Source organism: Rana temporaria, chromosome 3 (genome assembly GCF_905171775.1).
Source record: "Rana temporaria chromosome 3, aRanTem1.1, whole genome shotgun sequence".
Taxonomy (NCBI): domain Eukaryota; kingdom Metazoa; phylum Chordata; class Amphibia; order Anura; family Ranidae; genus Rana; species Rana temporaria.
In genome coordinates this window covers 278,399,127-278,422,580 of record NC_053491.1, presented here as the reverse complement: position 1 = coordinate 278,422,580, position 23,454 = coordinate 278,399,127, and positions in this window count along the sequence as shown.

Sequence of the window (23,454 nt, the reverse complement as noted above, 5' to 3'; positions counted from 1 at the left end):
CTATTTTGCCTTCAGTCCATCTTCTATGCTGCATTCAGTAATCCTAGAACAGTGAATCAGCAGTAAACCATGGACTACAATCAGGCCCGGAGTAGGACAAAAAATAGGCCCAGGCATTCTAAGCCGAGCAGCCCATTTTGTTAAAAACCAAATTACAAATCATGGCTCCTGGTTTCTCGATGTTTTAGTTATATTTAGCCTGCTTCAGTCACTGTATCTTGTCAATCAGTTGGAATTATGTAAATATATGATAATAAAGGGAACACAGAGTACACAGTAGGAGCAGCATCTGACGGACGGTGGACGAGCGCGGCGTTCGTTGCTACGGGACCGCCCTGAGACTGCCCCATGTGAGTCTTTTACTTATCTATTTGTTTTAATAAATTTATTTGCTGCATGGTTTATGCGATGTGCTCCCCCTCTCTTCTTCCATCCCCGCTCATATACCTCATTCTGAGCGGACGGCTCATATGTTGCTAAAGAGAAACTGACAGCTGGAAGAAGATTGGGATACGAGCTCGGCGCTCGTGGAGATAGGCACACGCTCCTCATACACTCCTGTAAGTTGTGTAAGTGGACAATCAGCCACTGTTTATTTTTTGGGCACTATGTCTCCTTATTGCCTGTAAGAAGATAAAGCTACAACCTTTACACCATTGTCTTTATATATATGTACCACGATCGAGACAAGCAGATATCCAGTTAACAGCCTGCTGGTACAGTGATTGTCTCAGGGTTTGTATGTGAGCAGAGAGGTAAGCCTTCTGATTCACTATTGGTGAAGGGTACACGTTGTGTGGACCTACCCAAGCACGCACCTCCACTCACCTGAGTTTGATATATATTTTTTTCACTTATCTATTTATCAGTCACTGTACCTGTCTATGTGTTGGACTGCACTCTAATATTGTCCATAACACTTCACTCTTTTTCAAGTTTTACCAAATCGGATATTTGTTTACTTCTACTAATCGCTTGGGGAGTTTTTTGTTCGAACTGTTCACTTATCATTGATAATTTGAAGATTCCTTATATGTGTTTTAGATACACTATTTAGGCTAGACCACACCTATTTCACGTTTTATTGTGGGTTACCCCCACCGTGTCAATATACTTACTATTTCACGGCCCACTGTTCACGATTTTTTGTTACCCCACCCCCCCTTTTTTACTTTTTTTACTTTTTTGCCCCCCCCTGTAGTCCAGCTTTTTTACAGCGCAGACACTTCCACATCTACATATGATAATAAATGATAAAATGAATGCAATATATAATGTGTAACATCTTTAATGAACGATTCAATACAATAACAAATAGCAAAATATATTAAATTTTTTTGGCATATAATTTTTTTATATTCAAATTCACAGAACAAAATAACTGCACTAAGGATTCAGCAAGTTTCGTAGAAGTTCACTGGTTTCTGCAACTCTGTCAAGGTCAAGGTTCATTAGGATATCCTTTTCGATTGCCATGAGCATCAAAGAGCTCAAATGCTCTTGAGATACAGAACTTCTTAGACGGTTTTTAATAAACTTCAATGTGGAGAAACTTCTTTCACAGGCGACTTGAGTAAACGATAGTGTAAGCAAAAATGTGTAGGCTAAACCAATAACATTATAGGCATCAGTTAACAAATGATAGCGCTGCAGAATCTTATAGCAGCAAATGGCATAGTTCTTACATGTAAGTAAAAAAAATTATTGCGCTCGTTCTAAATGTGAAAACAAAGTGAAAAAGCTGCGACCAAAAAGTGTTATACCACACAATACAAATACAAAAACAGAAAGATCGCACTAATATATATGACAAGCTATCTGCAAAACCTGTAAATCAAATTAAATGACAACGTATGCAGTGAGCTGTGATAAATAAGTCTTATGAATGAGCCAAAAGTCCACCATGCAGAAGGTTCAAATTAAAGATGTCCCCAGTGCAGGATAAATGAAACATCCCAGGAAAGGTGATGAGAAAGGCACTTCCACCAAAGACAAACACTGCCTCTTACCGAATTTTATTGGTCTCTGTTTGAGGAGACCAGATACAGCATGTAATGATGTGATTCAAACAGGTGTTCCCACAGGTTTGTCCAACTCAGAGCTCTCAGAATCGATCAATCATCTCAGCCAACCAAAGGTAAGTATATGCAAATAGAAGAGGGACTCACATAGTGTAAAATCCTTGCGATTTATTAGAAGTAAAAAAGGTATGCACTTACATCACATTAGAACAGTTAAAGCGGAGTTCCGGTCACAATTTCACTTTTTAAATATAAATACCCCTGTAATACACAAGCTTAATGTATTCTAGTAAAGTTAGTCTGTAAACTAAGGTCCGTTTTGTTAGGTTGTTACAGCATTTAGACACTTTATAAAATAGACATTGACTGGGGCCATCTTAAGTGTGTGCATCATGAAGCCAGACTGTATGACTTCCTGGATTTCAGCCTTGCAAATCTCGCACATGCTCAGTGCTGCACAAGCAGTGTCAGATCAGGTTTCAGCACCTGTGCTGTCCAAGTCACATGATTCTTTGAGACTGGGGAATGCACAGACTCCTGGAAAGTTACACCCACTACATTCCCAGGAGTCTGTGCGGTGTAGGTTAGGAAGCATTTAGCACCTAGGTGCAGGAAGTGGGAAGATTAACTATTCTGCCTAGCAACAACACTTTGAAGGCATCTAAAAAAAAAATTTTTTTTCGTAAAGGACTAATGACATTTTTTTAAAACTACTTATGTAATGTTATATTTATGGGTGGAACTCCACTTTAAGGCATCCAATAGACAAACAAGCTGGCCAGCTCTAAAAACGAACGCCCGTATCTTACGGGTTCAAGCGATATGTGCAGTGACGTCAGAACGTCGCCTCCCCTTATCCTTATGCTGCACTTATATCTTCGTTTTCAGGCTGATCATACTCAGACTCCATTATTCTGCTCTGGCCGCCCTACTCCGTACCTAGTGCTGTAAGGTACATGGCAATGTGCTGCATGTAGCACATTGCCATGTCATGCCATATCGCTTGAACCCGGAAGATACAGGCGTTCGTTTTTAGAGCTGGCCGGCTTGTTTGTCTATTGGATGCCTTAACTGTTCTAACTTGATGTTTTTATAGTTCTTACATGCCGTGCAAGATTTGTTGACCAGTTCTGTTTCTGTTAATTTGCTTTCTGGGTTTTCCATAGATACATCTTCTACAATACTAAATTCTTCAAGGAGGTGATGACTTCAGCCTGTCCCACTGCATTGCAAAATTTTCCAGTTGGGAACGCAAATTTTCTGATGTTGCTCCCTCATCAAATCGAACTAATCGTTTGCTGAGTTCTTCCATTGCTGGTGTCTGAAGTCCAGATTTTTTTAGATCAGAAAAGCTGTTTGGCTCCAAGCAAGCTAAGTCAGCATAGAGAGTCCCACAGGAGAGAAAGCGTTTATTCATGCTCTCTGTGACCGTATCCAAAATTACATTGTGCATACGTATTTTATAAGCTGAAACAGCATCAGAAACTGCTACATCGTCAACAGTCTCATCAGCCATTCGCTTTCTTTTTCTTATTCTTTTTTTAGGCAAAGTGGTCTGTACTTCTAGGTGGTAACTTTCTTCTTCTTGAATTTTGTCATTTGCCCACTTAACAAACTTATCAGCAGTCATTTGTAAGGAAACAAAATCTTGTGTAATTGTTTTTAGTTTTTCATAAGTTCCCTGTACCATTTGAATAGCTTTTGAGATATCCATCTGAGTTGTTTGCAGATATTTGGACAATGGTGTTGTCAATTCAAATATTCTCAGAAAAATTTGAGCTGTAAGAATGGTTTCATATTTGAGCAAGGATTCTGCATAAGAAGGGAGTCACCGCTCCAGGTGTATCTTGTATGCAATTTAGGAACCTCTCAGGAAACCAAGGTGCTGGCAATGCACGAGGCACACAGAGCCGACCAGCTGACCGCCCACTCTCTGACTCTGACCCACTCTCTGACGCTCACTCGCCGCGGAACCGCCCACTCAGACTCTCTGGCGCCAAATTACGCAACGAAATCAAATTTCTCTCGGGAGTGGCAATTTCCCTGCGTCCGCCCATGGAACACGGCCAAATTACAGTACCTATAAATCTCTATAGGCAACGCATTTAAAGTCTTTACAGTTACCAGTTTAGAGTTACACATGAGGTCTGGTACTAGAATGATTTCTCTCACTATGTTTGCGGCGATACCTTACATGTGTGGTGCTATTGGCATTTATTTATTTTTCCTTTTGTAATTTTTTCTATGAATTTTTTTTTTCCAACACTGCACCTTTTTAACTTGTTTCTGACGTCACAAGGTAAGAGGAACAAGATCAGTTCCTTTCCCTGTGTGCCTAGAGCTGGATGCCACAAGTTGCATCCTTACTGGGTTGCCCACTCACACAGGAGAGCCTGGTGAAGGCGGCGGTGGGAGGGGGTATATATATATGTGTGTATATGTATATATATATATATATACAGTACAGACCAAAAGTTTGGACACACCTTCTCATTCAAAGAGTTTTCTTTATTTTCATGACTATGAAAATTGTAGATTTGTCTATTCAAATTGCCCCCGAAGTCGGCAAAGTAGTACATGAACTTCTTTTGGGAATTGGTGCGGCGCTGCAAAGTCGGTGACACACTGATTCGAACAGTACTTTTGCCGCCTACATGCCAAATCGGCCCAATGTGAATGCAGGACACCTTTTGGGCACAAGAACTGTCCCTCTCTCACACAATGTCTGACACCATCGCTTTGCCCCTTTCACACTGGAGGCGCTTTTCAGGCATTTTAGCACTAAAATTGTGCATGAAAAGTGCTAGTAGGGTGCTTTTAACCCCCGCTAGCCGCCGCCAAAGGGTTAAAAACGTCCGCAAATTTTTTTCGAGTGAACTCCCACTTTAACTCTCTAGACGTCCAGGTCCTTTTAAGACATCAGGCCTCCTCCAGCAGCTCCTCCCACTTCATGGTCACATGACCGGCTTGACGTAATGAAGCCCTCCTTCCTTCTAAGCCTAGAGCAGAAGGCTGGCCGGCAGCAGCAAAGGCGGCTGTGGAGCCGGCCGTGGTGAGCGGCGCCGCCGTGCCAGCACAGGGAGAAGCCGAGCTCGCTGCCTCAGAGTGTGGGGGGGACCCGGCCAGAACTCTGCCTAAAAGAAATGCGGCCGTCTCCGCGGAATCGACCGCGGATCTGGCCGCGATCTTGGCGTAGAGAGGTCGGCCAAGCAGCTGAGCATGGGGAAATGTAAACTGGTGGCCTGGCAGCCCCCGGCCCACCAGTGTGTGCCCTATGGCCAGTCCGGACCTGACTACAATCCAGCAAAGTGTTGTATTTTATTTAAAGACAAGTTTTTCATTTTTAAAAGTGATTGTCAAAGGGGACTATTAACTTTCTCTGTAATAGAAATACTAGGAGTGTACCAGAAAAAACCAGACAGAGCAAGGAGTGACACGTAGCCCCCATCCCCCTCCCCCAAAACCACCGCCCTGAAGGCTTCTTCTGTAGATGAAATTGAGTTAAGCAATAGTGTCTACCGGTATGTTAGAGGTTACACTGTTATTTTATTGCATGTGTGGAGTGGAGAAACAAAACAAATATAACCGCTTTTTAATTATAATGTGCAGGAACGTAGCTCACTTTTTTTTTTATGATTTATTACTTTACATTTTACTGTATTTAAAAGGTTACAAAAATTATGTTGGATTCATTTCAATAATATGTTTCGAAAGCATTGTTCATTTAAGGGTTTTCTCAAAGTGATACATACATTTATATTTTGATTGCACATTTCTACATCAAAACTACATCGTAACTAAAAAGAAGCACTGTTATATAAAATAACCATCTGATATTTCCTTGAATATGCAAAGAATTGCTAGAACATTTACTAATGTTTGACATAGTGGCGTAGATTAGGATCAGACAAAACTTGAAATACTTAGACCTTTATGAAACGTGACTTAAAAATAAAGTAGTGACTTTGTTAAACCCAGTGAACCGTTTCTTAACTCTTTCGCTCCTGGTCCCCTTTTTCCTTGTTTGCACTTGAAAATGTACTGTTTGTGAAAGCAGAGGACCTATACAAATGTTTGTCAAACTCAATTTTTAAGGAACGAATACACAAAAATGATTGTAACATGGATGTGTGTGGAAAAGAACAAAGCAATTATCAAAGCAGTTTAGGACTCTATCTGCAGGGATCTACTTTTTTAACTTACAGAGGTTACACTGTAGTATACACAGCAAGAACAACAAGATAAGGTACAAGAATTAAAAGGAGACACAGAGTAAACATTGCAGTAAGTTAGGGATTAAAGTGATTGTAAAGGTTCGTTTTTTTTTTTTGTAAAATAACAAACATGTCATACTTACCTGTTCTGTGCAAGGGTTTTGTACAGAGTGGCCCCAATCCTCCTCTTCAGGGGTGTCCCGGCAGCACTCCTGGCTTCTCCTCTTCATCGGGTGCCCCCTGCGGAGAGACGCTTTACATGGGTGCACCCATGCGGGTGCACTCCTGAGTCCTGCTGCTGTGAACTTTGTTGAAATAGTTAGGTACCTGTTTTTTTTTTTAATTTGTTTGTGCTGATTTTCTACCACGCTATTTTAATTTTGGGTGGAGAGGACACATGGAAATCCTCTGCCACATCCTTGGCTATCCAACCTTTATCTTGCTGATACTTTATAATGATTTATTGCTTGGCATATCTCACACTTGATTTTAACTTGCTCTCCTTCTTGCCCTTTCCTTTTTTTCACATAGCTGTGAGTATACATTAAAATAAATCAAGATGCTTAGGGTATATTATATATATATATATATATATATATATATATATATATATATATATATATATATATATATATATATATATATATATATATATATATATATTATCTCACAAAAGTGAGAACACCCCTCACATTTTTGAAAATATTTTATTTTCTACAATGTAAAGTAGTGGGTGTACAGCTTGTATAACAGTTTATATTTGCTGTCCCCTCAAAAAAAAACATTAATGTCTAAACTGCTGGCAACAAAACTGAGTACACCCCTAAGTGGAAATGTCCAAATTGGGACCAATTAGCCATTTTGTCTCCCCGATGTCATGTGTACAAGGACTCAGGTGTGAATAGGGAGCAGATGTGTTAAATTTGGTGTTATCGCTCTCTCTCATACTAGTCACTGGAAGTTCAACATTGCACCTCATTGCAAAGAACTCTCTGAGGATCTGAAAAAAAGAATTGTTGCTCTACATAAAGATGGCCTAGGCTCTAAGAAGATTGCCAAGACGCTGAGACTGAGCTGAAACATAGTGGCCAAGACCATATAGCGGTTTAACAGGACAGGTTCTTCTCAGAACAGGCTCCACCATGGCACCAAAGAGTGCACATGCTCAGCGTCATATGCTAAGGTTGCCTTTGGAAAATAGATGTATGAGTGCTGCCAGCATTGCTGCAGAGGTTGAAGGGGTCAGCCTGTCAGTGCTCAGATCATACACCGTACACTGCATCTGTCCTCCTCTGGCTTTAACATTTCCAAAAAAAAAAAACGAAAATGGCATAAAGGAAAAAAACAAATTTTTTGGCAGTGCACATGTCTATTGATCAGACAAATAGAAATTGAAAGCTTCAGCTTCAGGTTTGTGTGGTAAAGCTTTCTCTTTGAATTTTTGTTTTAAAAAAGACCCTTGTTCTATATAATCTGCTTCCCTTCTGCGAAGATGGCATAACTGACTCTTGAGAATATTATTAATCCACCTAGGGTGATGGCAACTATGGTGATGTAAAAAAGAGTTACCAGCTGTGGGCTTAGAGTAATGTTCGGATAGTATTTGGCCCTCGTTGTGGTGCAGTGTTAGGTCTAAAACTTATAATTGTTGGGAATCGTGTTCTGAAGTGAAAGATAAACTGTATGTGTTGGTGTTGCAGTGTTGTAATAATTTGAGGAACAGGGACTCTGGACCATCCCAGGTGACAATGATGTCATCAATATACCTGCCATTAAAAATAATATGGGAGATATATGTATTATTAAGCCAGATGTAATTGGTCCATGGTGAGTTTGCATAGCTGGGGGCAAAATTTGCCCCATAGCTGTGCCCATCATCTGTAAATAGAACTCTCCTTTGACTATACCATGTCATTCTATAGTGTAATTTTTTGAAATGTTTAACAATGCCATTTTTTCTTAATTTTCAAATGCCCGCCAACTTTTAAACATGCATTTTAAATGTCCATCAATGTCTATCGATGTCTATTTCTATTTTTATTGATCCTTTTATATGTTGAATCTGCTGAGTATCCCACCCCCCTGTTTACCCATTTCCTCTGTTCCTTTTTCAACACTGGGCCTGCTACACTATATGTGGCATGTTCAAAGCAAGAGGACATTAGGACCCAGGAGCTCTGGCACTAGAGCTTATAAGCCCCCATTAGGTCTGAAGAAGGAGCGCATGCTCCGTAAACGCGTTACCTATTGGTCCATCGATAACCCGTAAGTGTCGTCATCCACCCGGCTCTCTCAGGGCCGGATTAACATAGGGGCTGATGGAGCTGCATCTCCAGGCTTCTTTCTCAAGATAGGCCCATTTGCCCAAAAAAAAAATTAGAAAAAAAAAGATCGACTTCGGGGGTTGTAGCTCGACGACCAGAGGTCACAGAAACCCCACATTTGGGGAGAAGGCAGTTGAAGACCTACCCCACAACTGGTAAAAATATGGGACTGTTATCATTTATGGTTATGGATATATGGGCCTGCTTGCACAGCCTGTCAGAAGCTACATTCAGAGCGGCCAATATAAATACACGCTGACACACCGCAGCAAAGTGATAGGATCACAGTGCTTATAATAATTATTTGTATATTACTCATGGTAATTAAACCCCTTGCCACCCAGGCCAATTCGGACACTTCTCTACTACATGTAAAAATCATCATTTGTTTTTTGCTAGAAAATTACTCTATGGTGGTCTTTGCACTTTTTATGTTGCACGGTATAGAGCTGCACGATTCTGGCTAAAATGAGAATTGCAATTTTTTTGCTTAGAAGATAGATCACGATTCTCTCATGATTCTTGCGGCGTAACATCATCTTTCACATTAAAACAAAACAAAAAAAAAAAATGGGCTAACCTCACTGTTTGTTTTTATGGTTTTTATTATTCATTGAAGTGGGCAAATGCAGTGTGACATAAAATATTGCAGCAATTGTCATTGTATTCCCTAGAGTCTCTGCTAAAATATACATAATGTTTGGCGGTTCCAAGTAATTTTCAAGCAAATAATATTGCTTTTTAACTTAAGAAACAAGTGTTGGACTTTAAGTGGTTACATTTCCTGCATTTACACACAGAAGTTTGATCTAAGAAGGAAGTTGGTTAAAATGTTTCATGTTGTTTACAAACTTGGCAGACTGCCCAGATTTTTTCTTTACACACAGAAGTGTATCCCTTTGATCTAAGAAGGAAGCGTTAGTTACGCTGGCCCAGATTCACGTAGAATCACGGCGGCGTAACGTATCGTAGATTCGTTACACCGCCGCAACTTTTCATGGCAAGTGCCTGATTCACAAAGCACTTGCATGAAAACTTACGCCGGCGGCCTCCGGCGTAAGCCCGCGTAATTCAAAGGGGCGTGTGCCATTTAAATTAGGCGCGCTCCCGCGCCGGACCTACTGCGCATGCTCCGTTTTGAAATTCCAGCCGTGCTTTGCGCAAAGTGACGTCATTTTTTCGAACTGCGATGTGCGAAGCGTACTTTCGTATTCCCGGATGTCTTAGGCAAGAACAAAAACATTTTCAATTTCGACGCGGGAACGACGGCCATACTTTATACAGCACATACGTGGGCTGTGTAAAGTTAGGGCAGCTAAAACGACGACTAACTTTGCAACGGAAAACTAGACTAGCAGCGATGTAGCAAACGCGAAAAACCGCCGTGGATCGCCGTAACTACTAATTTGCATACCCGACGCTGGTTTACGACGCAAACTCCCCCCAGCGGCGGCCGAGGTATTGCATCCTCAGATCCGACAGTGTATATCAATTACACCTGTCGGATCTTAGGGCTAACTATGCGTAACTGATTCTATGAATCAGTCGCATAGTTAGGAAGACCCTAAAACAGAGATACGACGGCGTATCAGGAGATACGCCGTTGTATCTCTTTTGTGGATCTGGGCCAATGTTTCCTGTTAAAAACTTGGCAGACTGCCCAGATATTTTCTTTTCATAGCTGAAAGTCTTTCCACTTGTTATATAAAAGATTCGGCAAACTCTGCATTGGAGATCGTCAGGGGGGGTTGAATCGAGATCACGATTTTTTTAACGATTAATTGTGCAGCTCTAGCACGGAATTTGCGCAGGAATTTTTAAAACATGTTTTTTTTGGAAAAAAAATGTTTCATTCATTAACCACTTGCCGACCGCGCACCGTCGATATACGTCCACAAGGTGGCTCTGCTGGGCGAGAGCACGTAATATGACGTCCTCTCTCCCAGCCGCCACTAGGGGCGCGTGCGCCCCCCCGCTCGCCCCCGACTCCCGTGTGTGTGCCTGGCGGACGCGATCGCCGCCGGGAACACGCGATCGCTCGGTACAGAGCGGGGACCGGGAGCTGTGTGTGTAAACACACAGCTCCCGGTCCTGTCAGCAGGGGAAATGCTGATCTTCGGTTCATACAATGTATGAACCGAGGATCAGTGTTTCCCCTAGTGAGGCCACCCCCCCCCCACAGTAAGAACACACCCAGGCATACTTAACCCCTTCCCCGCCCCCTAGTGTTAACCCCTTCACTGCCAGTGGCATTTTTATAGTAATCCAATGCATTTTTATAGCACTGATCGCTATAAAAATGCCAATGGTCCCAAAAATGTGTCAAAAGTGTCCGAAGTGTCCGCCATAATGTCGCAGTACCGAAAAAAAAATCGCTGATCACCGCCATTACTAGTAAAAAAATATAATAAAAATGACATAAAACTACCCCCTATTTTGTAAACGCTATAACTTTTGCACAAACCAATCAATAAACGCTTATTGCGATTTTTTTTTACGAAAAATATGTAGAAGAAAATGTATCGGCCTAAACTGAGGAAAAAAAATGTTTTTTATATATTTTTGGGGGATATTTATTATAGCAAAATGTAAAAAATATTCATTTTTTTCAAAATTGTCGCTCTATTTTTGTTTATAGCGCAAAAACTAAAAACCGCAGAGGTGATCAAATACCACCAAAAGAAAGCTCTATTTGTGGGAAAAAAAGGACGACAATTTTGTTTGGGAGCCACGTCGCACGACCGCGCAATTGTCTGTTAAAGCGACAGAGTCCCGAATCGCAAAAAGTACTCTGGTCTTTGGGCAGCAATATGGTCCGGGGGGTAAGTGGTTAAAAAAAACACTAGTTAGTTAAGTTAGCACAATTTTTTTTGGTATCCTAAGCGATGCTTTAAATTTTTTTTAGGTTACATGTTTAGAGTTACAGAGGAGGTCTAGTACTAGAATTATTGTTCTTGCTCTAACAATCGTGGTGTATGTAACCTGTGTGTATCTGGCTCTGATACTACCAGTGCCTACCCAGCCACTGACTAGTATCTCTACCCAGCCTGTCCCCACACACCATCTCACCTGCTGACCTGTGGATGGGGGAATCACTCCTGCAGTGTTATTGTGTTCTGCCAGTGAGTACAATTATCAGTGTTGCTAACTATAGCCGGCAGCACTGATTGTTTTGGGAAAAACCTAACAGGCTGGTTGTACTCAAGTCGATTAATAGATTGACTTGTGTAAAACCAGCTAGCCCATACCTAGATCGACTATGGCTGGTCTCTGCATAATTGGCGTAATTTCAATCCATGTATGACCCGCTTAACCACTACGCAGTCCCTAAATATCCTTCCACTCCTGTACATAGTGCTCACTGTCATACTCTCCACACTTCTCTCCTATACATAGTGCCCACTGTCATACCCTACACACTCCTCTCCTGTACATAGTGCCCACTGTCATACCCTCCACACTCCTGTCCTATACAGAGCGCCCACTGTCATACCCTTCACACGCCTCTCCTGTACATAGTGCCTTTTGCCATACCCTTTGCACTACTCTCCTGTACATAGTGCCTTTTGCCATACCCTTTGCACTCCTCTCCTGTACATAGTGCACACTGTTAGACCCTCCACATTCCTCTCCCTCACCTGCACATACTTCCCACTTATATACCGTCCATACTCCTCCCCTATGTCGCTTACCCACAAAAACAGTTCTTTAAAATTATACTGAATACCCTCAATATTACCAGCTCTAGAATGGACACACTTTTGTTAGTTCAACTAAAGGAAATCTCAGTTCTCAGATTTGTTCTGCCCCATTATTAGTACTCATTTAATTTTGTGATTACTACTGTGATGTATAGAGGAACATAGGGGATCTCAGCTACTCTAAATATCGCACTTATATAAAAAAGTGTCCCTGAAAATATTTTTTAAATGTTGGCAACAGTGCACTTAGGCACTGCCCAAGGGCCACTGGGTCAGTAGGGGCCCCATGAGAGGCTCATGGGATCCTGTAATATTAAAGTGGTAGTAAACTTTCCTGACATTACTACTTTTTAGAGACTTTTTAGAGGCCCTGGGGTAGGTTATGCCACAACGTACAAGTATGCACAGCATATTAGCACATTAGGGTACACTTAAATTTTCAGACTGAGCCCTCCAGTGCTGCGCTGTGATGAATGAGGCGGGGCCCGGGCACTTCCATCTTCACCCAGTCTTCCTTCTGGGTTCTGTGCCTTTGGTCACTTGCCTTGGCCGGGCTGCGTTCATGTCCTTTCCATGCATTTATTTATTATTCATAAAAGGCCCCACCAAAATCCTCAGCACCAGGCCCATGATGTTCTTAATCTGGCCCTGGGCTCTCTGTGTGCTCAAGGTCCAGGAAGCTTCGGCAACCACCGGCACAACCAGCTCCACTTCACCAGCCAACAGATGTACTACCTTCCTGGACGTTCTGATAACCTATGCCTGACATGCCTGTTTTAATCTCACTCTTGTGAATATGTACGCTTATTTTGCGCAGTTAGACTGGCACCTCTATGCTTTTTTCTCAGCTAGCCAAAGAGTTGGTTCTCATCTTCACTGGGCTTCCTTCAAGGTGCTTTATTATGGACTTATTACAGTCATTTGCTTCAAATGATTTCTTCTAAAGTTTCCCCCATGTTTTAGGTACTTATCAGTGTGGTGGATCTGAACTGAGGCTTGTGCAAGCGCCAACTTTTCTCTATGTACAGCAGGGGAGATCACAGCACTGCACACATTGCTTGTGCTAGTATGGCGATCTCTCCGTTTTTTTTTATTCAACCTGCTGTGTTGAAAGAAAAAAACAAAAAACTTCTAGGGTATACCAGGTCTTAGTGATCTTTAATTTTGCCCACTTTGCATATCTATCTACTGTGTACACCATTTGAAAAGCTTCTCCATTCTAATCATTCCCCTGATATTTATAAATTATTGCTCTTAACTCTTTTTCCACTTGCTTTTCTTTGTTATTACTTCAATGAAGCAAGATGTATTTATTGAGTATCAGCTGCTCCCTTGGGATCTTATTACCTATTAAATCTATTCAGATGTACAACAGCTGCATAGTAGATATATTCTTTACTACTGGATGCATGTTCATTTCTAATATATCCTGATCTGTATTAAAATTAGGGATACAATTCAGATCCAATTATTTAAAAGCAAAGTTGGTTGAATTTGCAGTTGGCAAATTTTGGCACCCACCTATAATGCCCTGTGCACCTTTTAACCCTGGGCAGCAAGCTCTAACAGTCAATAATGTAGGGGGGAGGGGTTGATTTACTAAAGAGAAATAGACTGTTTTCTGTGCAAGAGAACATTGACTTTGCAGGGGAATTTTACCATAGCTTGGTAAAGCTCTGCTGAACTCCACCATCCAATCATACCTAAGCAAAAATACTATTTTATAAAAAAAAGTACATTTTCACCACATTCACTAAGCTAAGGTAAAATCCCCCTTTCTAAGTGAACAGCCTGTATGCCTTTAGTAAATCAAACCCATTTTGTCAATCTATATGAACTGCTGTAGTGACTAGTGAGAGAATAGTACGAGATTACAAATTACATAGGGATAGATTGGGGCTAAGGGTGAGGTTGGAGTTGGCATTTTGGGGACTTTGTATTGGTGTTCTGATAGTTTACATTTTATGCTGATAGGGCCTTTATTTTGAGTTAATTTTATTGCTGCAAGGCCTCCCTTCAAAACAAAGGAGGTCTTTATGTTTCAAGGGGATTTTGAACAGTATGCACTTAACCACCTCATATTAAATAACTCAAATTAATCTCAACTCCATCCCAATGACTATAGATAAAATAAAAGTTGGACATCAGTTAGGACTACTATCCCTACATAAAACTATACTGCTGCGAAAAAAAAACACCGCTCAGGTGGGTGAATCCAGATAAATGAATAAGTGAAGTGAATTAAAGGACCCGTCCCAAGGGTGCTCGCCACGGCTCACCCACTGTACAAACTGCAAAAGGAAGAAATGGCTGCACTCCAGGATGATGAATATGAGTCCTTTATTAATCCATCCAAGTGACACACCACAGGAAAAACAACAATAAAGGCATCAAGCCAGACATGTTTCACACAGTATCATGTGCTTAATCATTTCCTATTGCAATTTTGTTTAAATATTTGTGCATTATCAATGTTACCCTTGAAGCTGCATAAAAAGACCCTCTCTCTGCTGTACAGTATTTTATCAAATAATTTTTGCATTGGTACCCTATAGTAGTGCCCATTGCCTTAGTTTTTGTTACAGAAGTTTGCCTATCTGCCCTAAAAATTGACAGAATTTAACAAAATGTGCCCCTCCACATAGTTTCCAATGAGATTTCCCTCTAAATTTAGGTGCTTTAAAATGCACAAGAGTGCACAAGATTCACCAAACCCTTGACAAATTGAACCTGGACAAATTTGTCCATCACTAATTATAATCAGTTAGCAAACAACTTTACCTCTATTAATAACAGTGGTGTGTGGCATTATGTTTTTGCCCCCCACCTTTTCAAAATGTTGGTCTTTGAATGCCACTCAGCTGTAAAAATTCATGTTGCAGCGGACCCCCTCCCCATACATTCTATGCTACCAGTATGTAGGAGAGCCCTCATCATCCCTATGTACATTACAGAACCATTTTTCAATGACCAATTGTGTAGCTTATGGCCCTGGTTGTGTGTTGGGGAGGAATCACTATACCAGGGATGTGCACAAAATAAATAAATAAAGTGATTGAGCTTCAAGGGTCGTAGCTCGGCAAACAAATTTGGGTGGTGAGGGGTTTAGGTAGTTGAAGTCCTACTCCATAACTGGTCAAAATTTGGGGCTCCTGACCTTTATGGTTTCAGAGATACAGGGCTTCTTGTGCAGCCTGTCAGAGGCTACTGCGGCCAGTTTAAATACAAGCTTACATACTCTGTTTGCAGCAGACTGAGAGGATGAGCCCACAGTGCCTCTCACTTCTTGTCAGAAGCACTGAGCTTAACCGCTTCAGCCCGGACCATTTTGTAGCTAAAGGACCAGACCACTTTTTGTGATTCGGCACTGCGTCGCTTTAACTGACAATTGCACGGTCGTGCGACGCGGTTCCCAAACAAAATTGGAGTCCTTTTTTTCCACAATTAGAGCTTTCTTTTGGTGGTATTTGATCAATCCTGCGGTTTTTATTTTTTGCGCTATAAACAAAAATAGAGCGTCAATTTTGAAAAATATGCAATATTTTTTATTTTTTGCTATAATAAATATCCCCAAAAAATATATAAAACATTTTTTTTCCTCAGTTTAGGCCGATACGTGTTCTTCTACATATTTTTGGTAAAAAAAAATTGCAATAAGCGTTTATTGATCGGTTTACGCAAAAGTTATAGTGTCTACAAAATTGGGGGTAGTTTTATGGCATTTTTATATATATATTTTTATTAGTAATGGCGGCGATCAGCGATTTTTTTCGTGATTGCGACATAATGGTGGACACATCGGACACTTTTGACACATTTTTGGGACCATTGTCATTTTTACAGCGATCAGTTCTATAAAAATGCACTGATTACTGTGAAAATGTCACTGGCAGTGAAGGGGTTAACCACTAGGTGGCGCTGTAGGGGTTAAGTGTGCCCTAGTGAGTGATTCTTACTGTAGGGGGTCGTGACCTGGCGTGACACGTCACTGATCGTCGTTCCCTATGACAGGGAACAGATGATCACTGCCACTGCCACTAGGAAGAACGGGGGAAAGGTTTGTTTACACTTACCTCTCCCCGTTCTTCAGCTCTGTGACCCGATCACAGGACGCCGATCGGGTTCGTGGTCACGAAGCTCAGGACCGAAGCGTGAGTGTGCTGCCGCCGGCACACGCAACGTACCTGTACGTGTTATGCCCAGCCGTGCCGCTCTGCCAACGTATATTGGCGATAGGCGGTCCTTAAGTGGTTAATGAACAGCTTGGAGTCTTGGACCAATGGTAAAGCACCATTGTAACAAGCTGTCCAATAAAAATGCTGTCGTGGAGGCTGTCCTCTCACTGCAGTGTCATAGAAGGGGGCATGTGTCTAAAAGACAAATGCGCCCTTCCAGCCCAGCCCTCTAAATTAGAAGGAAAAAGCATGAGTTTCTGTTTTTCCCACACAGTTAAGAGGGAGAATGAGAATTTGCTGCCTGCTGAAAAGGTATTTTAATTAAGCTAAATCATATATTATTATGCTATATCATAATAATGTATTATTTATCTATTTACTGTGAAATTACTGGTTTGAATTTATAACTTTAAACTTCAGTAATTTGTCCGTTAAGCCACGTGCTTGAGTACAGTTTTTAAAAATATAGGGCTAAATCCACAAAGACCAGAACGGCGAAATTCTAATTTAAGTTACACTGCCTTAAAATTTCTACCTAAGTGTCCGATCCACAAAGCACTTACCTAGAAATTTCTGGCCGTGTAACTTAAATTCCGCCGGCGCAAGGCGTTCCTCATTTCATGGGGGCGATTCCCATTTAAATGAGGCGCGCTCCCGCGCTGGCCGTACTGCGCATGCTCGTGACGTCATTTTCCCGACGTGCATAGCGCGAAATTACGTTACGCCGGGCTTTGTGGATTGCGACGGGTCAATAAAGTTGCGTCGGGAAAAAAAAAAGATACGGCGCAAAAAAAAAAATTCAAATTCGAAAAAAAAAACGCGTCGCTAGACAGAAGGGTCTGCTTTTACATGGTGTACTAACTTTACACCATGTAAAAGCAGCCCTAATTTTGCGTATGCAACTTAATACTTATGGAGAAAAAACGAAGCAGAAAAGCTACGTGGATCTCCGTAAGTGCTAATTTGGGCTGAATTTGGATCTGAAATGGACAAAAAGACGCACAGGACGCCTGTGCAAATTCGCACGAGAGCCGCAGCGAAGAGATGTGAACCAGCTCCATAGAGAGACGGTCACAATGTCATACCATGCAAATTAGATGCAGGGAAACCTGCATCCAATTCGCATAGGTGTGAACCCAGTGTTAATTTAGCCCGATTTTTTTTGTATAATGTGGAAGATGATGTTACGCCAAGTAAATAGATACCTAACATGTCACACTTTAAATATGCGTACACTCGTGGAATGATGCCAAATTTCTGTACTTAAAAATCTCCATAGGCGACGCTTTATATTTTTTTACAGGTTACACAGGAGGCCTAGTGCTAGAATTATTGCTCTCGCTCTAATGTTCGCAGCGTATGTGACCTGTGTGTATCTGGCTCTGATACTAGCCAGTGCACCACCAGCCACTGACCTCATCGCACGTCTCTGCACTATACATACACCTCACCTTTTATCTTGCAGTAAAAAAGAAAAACGCTAGGTACAGACTATAAAAAAAGAAAAGGCTATGGTGACTTAAAGTGGAAGTAAAACTCTAACATAAAAAATGAGGCTCCTGGGAGCTTATAGCCACAATGTGCTATTATACAAAGTATACCAGTACATTATATTACAGTATATTACCTACCAAAACAATCATCTCCGAAGCTGTATTGTTAGCACTTGCCTCCATCTTCTCTCAGTATTTTTCTGTACACTGAGGTATGCATGCATAGCTTAGTGTATGCTTACAAAAAAAAAGTGCTGACAGGCAGAGAGAATTATCTATGACAGATGAGATAGACAGTCTCTTATGTCCTAAAAAAAAAAAAAAAAAACTGCTAATTTTCTCCTATTTCAAGGCAGATGCAGCAGTGCCAATCATGGAGGTAGTAAGAGGCAATAGTCTCCTCAAGCAGGTTCAGCACCAGGAATCAGTGGTAGGGTCACACACAGCAGAGGCAAGGCATGTCTAAAAATTTTTAGTGAGAAGTTGGTTTACCAATCCAGCCACAGCATGCAGATAAGGTTACTGACTAGCTTACAAAACCATACCTCCCAACTTTTTGAGATGGGAATGAGGGACACCTTTTAGCAAAAGTATGCAGGCATTGGACATACCCCCTGTCACGCCCCCTTAAAGGAGAATTGTACAAAAATTAAAAGATTGCTTAAACCCACAAGTGCTTTTTTTTTTACCACTACTATTCCTGTATATTGGCTTTTTTTTTATTTACAAATGGAGCAATTTAGAAATCAGATGAAAAGTTTAGCACTGGAAAACACTTTTTGATAGATAAATAGTGCATTTTATATACATCTATATAGATCAGACCAACATGAGGGACAAATGAGGAGGAATGAGGGACATTGCCCCAAATCAGGGACAGTTGGGAACTATGCAAAACCTGCATCCTCCTCCTCCTTTCAGGTACACAGGAGGAAAAATTCCACTAGCATTACTGATGTACTTCCATATGCCAGCACACCTGTTTCTAGGGGCTCCAAATTTTACTGAAAACAGCTGACTGTGCCGTGTGTCTCAGAATTTGGGCATGTTTTCAGTGCTGAAAAACTGTCCCCTAAATTACTAATTTCCAGCACACAATACCTGGGGGCTGCAGGGGTTGGTGCAGGAAATGTGGGTTGGTATGAAGTGTTTTTTTTTTCCACTCTGCTTTTCTGCTTGCTTAAAAAAAAAAAACGCAATGCATTACTGTGATGAATGAGAGCTCACAATCTTTTCCATCAAACTGTGGGGCTACTGAGTGCTAGACTGAGCCTAGCGGTGATGCCTGGAACAATTGGAGTGGTGGTTTGTTTAAAAACTGTATATCGACTGTCACGTACCTGGTAGGAGCCTGAAATGAAAAGGTCGGCCTGCCTTGTATCTCCAGGCCAGGCCCCACTGAGAGTGAGACAGAGGATGCCAAGCAACAGGAGGAACACAAGTGCATGTAGATGTTGGTTGCAGAGCTTGTGGTAGAAGTTGAGGGCTCAGTGATTCTGGCAGAACATCAGGTCAGGAACTGCAATGATGCAGGGTAGATCAACCATGATTAACAGGGGAACTCCACCAGGCTTGCGGGTTCAGGATATGGGGCTAGCAGAGACTTCTAGCAGACTGGAGACAAGAGTGTACTGTATCCAATGGAGCTTGGATGAGAGGAAGCCAGCTCAGGTACTTTGAGGTGGCTTGGAGCCAGACAGGTAACAGGAGCGAAGTCAGAGGATCAGCCAGAGCCAGCGAGGTACCAGGCCAGTAATCAGCAGTATAATCGGAATCCAAAGGGTTTAGGTCAGTGGTAAGCCCGATCAGCAACATATAATAAACAGGATACAGACTTGTCACAGGGAAATGGCTAAAGAGCAGTAGAGATGTACAGAACGGTTCGCCGATGAATAGTTTGCAGCGATTTTCGCTTGTTCGCGTTCGCCGCCGCCGGCGAACATATGCGATGTTCGACCCGCCCCCTATTAATTAACATTGAGCAAACTTTGACCCTCTACCTCACAGTCAGCAGACACATTCCAGCCAATCAGCAGCATACCCTCCCTCCCTGAGTTTTCAGTTTTTCTGGAGCTTCGGGAGTGGTGGCTCCTGTCCCGCGGCTCCCGTCCTGCACAGCCCCGCGGCTCCCGTCCTGCAAGCCCCGCGGCTCCCGTTCTGCAAGCCCCACGGCTCCCGTCCTGCACAACCCCGCGGCTCCCGTCCTGCACAGCCCCGCGGCTCCCATCGTGCACAGCCTCGCGCGGCTCCCATCCTTCAAGCCCCGCAGCTTCCATCCTGCCCTGCGGTTCCCATCCTGTGCAGCCCCGCGGCTCCCATCCTGCCCTTTCCCCGCGCGCTTCCCGGAGAGGAGGTGAGTGCAGTGCATCAAAAACTATGGAGGGAAGGGGGAGGTGACAGCTGTGGACCATAGTGCCAGTGGAGGTGAATTTGTGAAAAGGGGGGGTGAAGTTGTTAAAGCTGGAAAGAGGTTGTGCAAAGTGATAGCTGTGTAGTGTTGAGGGGGGGGGGGGGCAGGTGATACAATGGCAAGAGCTTGTAAGGGGGGGCTGGCAGGTTTTTTGAAGGTGACAAGGGATGAAGAGGTGAAAGTTAAAGAGATGAAAGCTGTGGATTGGGGTAATCTGTAGATGGGGGTGCAGTAGTGACATGTGGAAGGGGGGTAGAGACAAGCTGTAATTGTGGATTGGGAGTGTAAACTGTAGATGTGGGGGCTGCAGAGTTGAGTTGTTGACATGTGGTACAAAGGTGAGTTGTGGGGGGGGGGCTAAGATGACATGTGGACAGCGGTGCAGAATTGAAGAGGGACAGGGGAAAGAAGAGGTGTGTTGTGGACAGAGGAAGTAGCGATTGGGAAAGAAAAGTGGTGAGCTGCAGACAGGAGGGAGAGAAGTGGTGAGCTGTGGACTGAGGGAAGAAGAGGTGAGCTAGGGGGGAAGAAGAAGAGAGCTGTGGACAGGAGAGAAGAAGAGGTGAGCTGTGGACAGGAGGGAAGAAGAGGTGAGCTGTAGACAGGAGGGAAGAAGAGGTGAGCTGTAGAAGGGGAGCACAGGTCATTTGTGGACAAGGTTTGCAGAGGTGAGGTTTGAATGGGGGGCACAGAGGTGAGCAGTAGATGGTTAAATTGGGGGAGATATGCAAGTAATGTCCGCTTATTTTTTTTTCTGTGCCCTGTGTGGTGGGGGTTATTATGATGTCTACTGACATCAATGCTAGGGGTTATTTATGCGTCTTCTGATACCTGCGTTGGGGGTAATTATGGCGTCTGGTCTGGGGTTTTTTAATACATCCACTGACAACAATGCTGGGGGTTATTACCGCAGCCTCTGATACCTGTTTTTGAGGTTATTATTACTGCCACCAATGCTGGGAGGTATTATAGCGTCCACTGACACCAATGCTGGGGGTTATAATTACGTTGTAATTTTATTCGAGTTTAGGGGCGGGACAGGGTAGGGGTAACTGGTGGCGAGTAACTCTTAAGGCCTGGCTAGTAGCTCAGGACTTGAAATTTTGAGCCCTGCCTTACTACACAGCCATGGCGCACTTTTCAGATATCCAGCGGCGAAACAACATGCCTGTGAGGCGCTTGATTTGCGACAGCCCGACACGTTGGAATTCAACACTCCTAATGTTCGACCGCCTGCTCCAACAAGAAAAAGCCGTCAACGAGTATTTGTATGACTGGGGGGCTAGGACAGCCTCTGCGGATTTTTTTTGCCACGTTACTGGACGCTCATGCGCAATGCCTGTAGGCTCATGCGTCCTTTTGAGGAGGTGACAAACCTAGTTAGTCGCACTGAAGGCACCATCAGCGACATCATCCCATTTGTTTTCTTCCTGGAACGTGCCCTGCAAAAAGTGCTGGATCAGGCCGTAGATGAAGAGGAAGAGGAAGAGTTGTGGTCACCATCACCACCAGAAACAGCCTTATTAGCATTGCTTGCTGGACCTGCAGAAACGCTGGAAGAGGAGTGTGAGGAAGAGGAGTCAGAGGAGGAATGTGGCTTTGAGGAGGAGGAGGAAGACCAACCACTGCAGGCATCCCATGGTGCTCGTTGTCACCTATCTGGTACCCGTGGTGTTGTACGTGGCTGGGAGGAAGAACAGACCTTCAGTGAGATCAGTGAGGACGAGGAACGGGACATGAGTAGCTCGGCATCCAACCTTGTGCAAATGGGGTCTTTCATGCTGTTGTGCCTGTTGAGGGACCCTTGTGTAAAAAGGCTAAAGGAGAACGACCTGTACTGGGTGGCCACGCTACTACACCCCCGGTATAAGCAGAAAGTGCCTGAAAAGTTACCAAATTACTGGAAGTCGGAAAGGATGCAGCAGTTCCAAAATAAATTGAAAAGTATGCTTTACACAGCATACAAGGGTGATGTCACAGCACAACAAGATATCTAACAGTGGAAGAGGTGAAAGTAATCCTCCTCCTACCATGTGCTCCGTGTATAGATCTTGTAAAAAACAAAACCGGCATGGGTTCCCCCCCAGGAGCATACCAGGCCCTTAGGTCTGGTATGGGTTGTAAGGGGACCCCCCCTACGCCGAAAAATCGACGTAGGGGTCCCCCTACAATCCATACCAGACCCGTATCCAAAGCACGCTACCCGGCCGGCCAGGAATGGGAGTGGGGACGAGCGAGCGCCCCCCCCCTCCTGAGCCGTGCCAGGCCGCATGCCCTCAACATGGGGGGGTTGGGTGCTCTGGGGTAGGGGGGCGCACTGCGGGCCCCCCCACCTCAGAGCACCCTGTCCCCATGTTGATGAGGACAGGACCTCTTCCCGACAACCCTTGCCATTGGTTGTCGGGGTCTGCGGGCGGAGGCTTATCGGAATCTGGGAGTCCCCTTTAATAAGGGGGCCCCCAGATACCGGCCCCCCACCCTAAGTGAATGGATATGGGGTACATCGTACCCCTATCCATTCACCTGGAGGCAAAAAGTAAAAGTTAATAAACACACAACACAAGGCTTTTTAAAATATTTTATTATTCTGCTCCGGACGCCCCCCCTGTCTTCGTTATTAGCTCAATTACCAGGGGGGGCTTCTTCTTCCACTCTCCGGGGGTCTTCTTCCACTCTCCGGGGGTCTTCTCCGCTCTCCGGGGGGGGTTTCTTCTTCCGCTCTCCGGGGGGGGGCTTCTCCGGACTCCGGGGGGCTTCTTCCATCTTCTCCCCTCTTCCGCTCTTGACTCGGCGAACCCCGGTTCTTCTGCAGCTCTCCGGTGCCTTCTTCTTCAGCGCTGGCTGCCTGCTATGTTTGTGTGTTAGCTCGATTTCAAACAGGCAGCCAGCGCGGTCTTCTGTGGCGTCAGGGTCTTCTGGTCTTCTGTTCTTCCGATGTTGCCTCGTCGCCTGTTGTCGCTGTAATGATGGAAGCGCGCCTTGCATCCCATTTATATAGGCCTCACCGTCCCATCATGCTCCGGCAGGTACCCACGTGGTGGGTGCCTACCCACGTGCACCCACCACGTGGGTACCTACCGGAGCATGATGGGACGGTGATGCCTATATAAATGGGA